Raw genomic sequence first — 4,525 nt, 5'->3', positions numbered from 1 at the left:
CTGGCAAAGTGGCCACTGCTTTGCTTTCACGTATAGGATGCTCCCCCCCCCCAGCCGTGTTGGGTCCAGTAGATTTTGATAAAAAGACAAACGAAGCTATCAGCGGGGTTGATGTTGAAGAATGAAGATAATAATGTTGCTATAGGTGGTACTTCACATGACATTATTTTTCACTGAATATTTAAAGAGCTCTTTGGGCAGAGATGGATCTACTCCGTGCCGGGGTCCGCCTCCTCCCTCGCGCACCCGGGGAAGAACCGAATCCACCCGGACGGAAACTTCGCAGCTCCCCGGCGCCGCACATGCCCGCGCGGGCGGGCGCCCCGCACACGCGCCTCCACTTGCACGTCCCTCCCGCCTCCCTATTTCCAACTCCATCAGCTCCTCTGTCCGATCCCCGCTGCCCCTTCCCCTAACCCCTGCCTGAAAATTATTCCCATGTCCCACTTCATTCCATATTTGTGGATTGAGGTGTTTTAGCATCAATTCCCCACTATGCGCTGTGCAGTCAGTTTGGTACGTATCAAAGCCGGAACTTGTTCATTAAATAAAATAAAATAAAAACAATGGTTTGGAGAAAAGCAAATTCTTCCGAAGAGATTCAGTTTGATAACTTTTATTTTTCGTTTCTCTGCTCCCTCGCCAGGATCAAAATAAAATATCCCAGGGTTTAATCGGAGCGCGGTTGATTATTTATTGTTTGTTTTCCTCCCCTTTGCTGGGGGCCGGAGGGGTGGGGGCGAGGGGGGAGCGCTGTTTGCGGGGAGAGAGAAGAATTGGTCTTTATTGTTGTTGATGGCAATACATCAATTACGTGTCATTGTCTCCAACACAAGTTGTGAGTATTCACAAACGTAAATACAGTGATCTTGTTTTTACACTGCTCCCCCCTTTTGAAGCTTCAAATGACAGTGACAGATTTTTCTCCCCCCCCCCGACATACCTTGGAGATTTCTTTCGGTGGCGTTATTATTATTTATTTATTTATTTATTTATTTTTTAGACGGGGGTGGTAGGATCCATAAAGTCCCTCAATGCAAATCCGAGCCTGGTTGGAAGACAAGCGTGGTGGGGGGAATCGATCTCCAGTTCATTGAGATGAGCACTGAAGAGAGATTGTAAACAGGGGATAATTTGCAGTTCATTCGGGTGAGAGACGATTTCAATGAGATGCAACACTCCAGACTGGATTATTGTTATTAAGGTTTGCGAGCAGACAGCCCAACCTTAGCACTCGGGGGTTAAAAGCTACACAATCCCCATATAGGTATGATGCGTCGTTAATAATGATTTGGGAGAAAATCCAATTGATTTCATATTTTCTGCAAATGTTCACCTCTGGTGCAGCTTTTAAGGCGGAATTTGCTTAGCTCCAGATCGCTCTCTTCCCAGAGCTAACCCCGAACAATCAACCTCTAACCTGGGAAAATTGTTATTGTTGAACATTGTCTCTGCACCAAAATTAAAGCCGTTTAAAGGAAACGTCCTCGCGGGGTAATTAAAACATTCACATTTTCAGACTGCAAAATACCTACTTTTAAATGCTGCCTTGCTCTTGTTTGCCTTTATTATGATTTTTCCTAGGAAAGGTATTGTCCAAACCAGTTCTTAAATATTGCTACATTTGACCTCTGCACTGCTAATACCAAGCCGCTCTTCAGCTCGGACTGGCTACATGTATTTTAGCAATGTGTGCAATTAGGGGCTTCCAGATGCTGCAGTCAGATGGGAACTTGGCTTTGTGCTCCGATATGTAATAAACTTTTGAGACAGTCCTGGGGCGCAGCTATCCAGGGCAGCAAGGAACAACCAACTATCCGATGATTGTTTTATCATCAATAGCCTGCATCACGCTATTCAATATGGACCTTCCGAGCTCTGTGAGAGTGTGGGTTTAGGTATGACTACTTTGTGGGCAATGCTGTCAGACTATTCCCCCTCTTCCCCCCCCCCCCTTTTTTTGATTTATTTTCTAATGATCTTTCCTTAGGAAAAAAAAAAGGCAGCCAGAATTGAATCCTTCTCCATTATTACTGACAACTAATAATTGATCATTGCTCTCAAACACAAGCTTTTAGCCACATAATTGAATCGTAAGCAATACGGGTTGAGCTAAAGGCAAAAGAAAACAAACAAAAACAAAATAAAACCAAATCTAACAGCACCACAATGATGGGGGGGGGTTTCCTCCCCGAAGATAAGAGAGGTGAAAATGACTAATGCCATAACGGGCCAAGGTGGAATTATTTAATTTAATTCTTTCTTTACACATTTGCTGCCTTTTGTTTGACCTGATGGCCAGCAAATTTTTACACATAGCTGTCCCTTTTGAGTTTATTGATGAAGGTGCTTCTGAAATGATTATCAAGAGATTTACAGCCATCACTCCCCACCTACGGGAGAAGTAGTAAAATCAATCCCTCAATCAATCAGACCCTCTGTGCATATCTTTTTAATCTGTTCTTTTAGCTGTTTTATTACAACACAAGCATTAAATATGTTTGTTTCAAATTTAACATAAATGCTTCTGAAGGACTCTGTCAATTTAGATATATAAATCACTAAGTAAACAAGCTAGATGGAAAATAGTCGTTCCCCATAAGATGGTAAAAAAGTGAGGAAAATAAAAATGCTTAGACTGTTTCACTCCTTCATCAGTAATGTTCAATTTAATTGCATATACACATTTTCCTATGTTGAATTCATAAAGAAACAAAGGAGAAATACATTTACAGGAACACAAATGAAATGTCAAAGGAGTTTCATATATTTTTCTTTGGTATTTCTAAATTTTTGTATTAAAAAATAATTGTGTCAATTAAAACACACCCCTCAACATCCTTCTATCATCTCTAGAATATCTATGTGCAATATTATGTCTTAATTTCTATGTTAGGAACAGAATCTTGGACTTTTTGGACTATAAATACATTTTTATTCAATGTTTAATTTTCACATTATTATGATTATTGATGGCAAAGGTGTGACTATATTCCCTAATACAATATATTTTAGGTTAATGAAATATTGTCTAAGTAAGCTGTGATGAAGTAAAGGATATTTCAGGTAGTTAGTTTAGGTCCACAATTGTCCTGAAACAGTTTGTTATTCAGTGGTCACTGTAATGTATGGACAGAATTAGTAGGGAGTCTATAGAGAACAGAATTTTCTTTGATGCCAGAAGGGATATTTTTTTCACAAGCCACATCCCCTTATATCTCAATTTAATTTGTGTATCAAAGCCACATAAAGCCACAATGTACCTCCAGCAGAAACACAGAAGTTCAGAAATGAAGTGACAGAATTCTCCAACCGTATATAAACTGGTTGAAAACCCACATTGGAAGTCAAAGACGTATTCAGCTTTCATGGGCTGTGTCACATCACAAAAGTAACTTTGTATGAAATAAAAAAGCATGACACAAATATGTACAGATCAAGAAAATAGCCATGAAATTAATCCTGATACTGGTTTATGAGGTGGCTATTAGCTAAGAGTGCCCCCAGACATCCTTCTTTAAAACAGTGCCTTCCTATTATGAGGAAACCTCCGTTTTTCAGAGCACATTCAGCCTAGCCCCATAATGATGAAAGCCTTAGTTAGGATTTTCTTTTCTTTTTCTTAATAACCCCCACCCTTTTAATCACAACTATTTAATAGAATACACAGAAAGTAAAAATATGTGAGAGCTAATCACAAGTGAAAAAAGATGGTTGAGGTAAGGGATATGGCATTCCATGCATGAGTGAGAAGAAATCTAGTTTATGTTATTTTTTCCTTGGGGATTTGATTGCTTTTGAAACAAATTTCCCATATTTTCTCTAATCTGTCCAACTAAAAACACAAGGCCACAATTTTGGGTGGCAATTGCCCATTAATAGATGAGTTCCTATAAGCAAATCATCTAGCATAAGGTGAGACTTGTGACAAACTGATAGCTGTTCTTTTCCCTGCCAATTTCTATTTACCAGGAGTGCACATTTACTATTTCCATTTTGATGCTGCATTTTAGTTTAGTGACTCTAGACATACTGTAGGATAAATGTCTCAAACACGAAGAGAAGTCGACTGAGGTAGTTACAAAGTTCATGACTGATGAAATAAACCTGACAACCTAACTCATTTTCCTAACACTTTTTAAGAAGTTGTATCAAATACAGTGCAAGTACTTTGTAAGTACATAAAATTTATTTGCATAATATTAAAGTGCAGTAACTTAATGCTTGGTGTTTACAATGTGATAGTTGTGCTACTATTTGTATCAGCAAAAAAAGTTGGTTTAGTAGCAATAAAATAAATGTGAATAATGCTTTACTTCCCAACACTAAATTAAGTACAGCCTTCATGATCCAAATTATGCACTCAGCTCAGCCCAGTCCTGTCAGTGATGTTGGCCTGGTGTGGCTCAGAGTAAAATTTGGATGGTTTTGTGTAAACATGGTCTCTTATGAATTTGCAAGATATTCCCTGTAGCACACATGCAGGGCACAACTTGAGCAAGAGATGTGGAACCACCAGCTTTCC

At 39.3% G+C, this 4,525-nt stretch overlaps 1 long non-coding RNA gene across 1 annotated transcript in view; it reads left to right on the top strand.

The window, feature by feature from the left end:
- The window catches only part of LOC109310527, a 5,604-nt gene extending 1,294 nt beyond the window's left edge, over positions 1 to 4,310 (top strand). Inside the window, exon 2 of the long non-coding RNA XR_002101238.1 lies at positions 188 to 4,310. This is a non-coding gene — a long non-coding RNA (uncharacterized LOC109310527). The remainder of the gene's footprint in view (positions 1 to 187) is intronic.
- The last annotated feature ends 215 nt before the right edge of the window (positions 4,311 to 4,525 follow it).

The sequence above is a fragment of the Crocodylus porosus genome, unplaced genomic scaffold, assembly GCF_001723895.1.
Source record: "Crocodylus porosus isolate Cpor-Errol unplaced genomic scaffold, CroPor_comp1, whole genome shotgun sequence".
Classification (NCBI taxonomy): domain Eukaryota; kingdom Metazoa; phylum Chordata; order Crocodylia; family Crocodylidae; genus Crocodylus; species Crocodylus porosus.
Note: the sequence above shows the minus strand (reverse complement) of the source record. Positions and strands in the feature narration are given on the sequence as shown.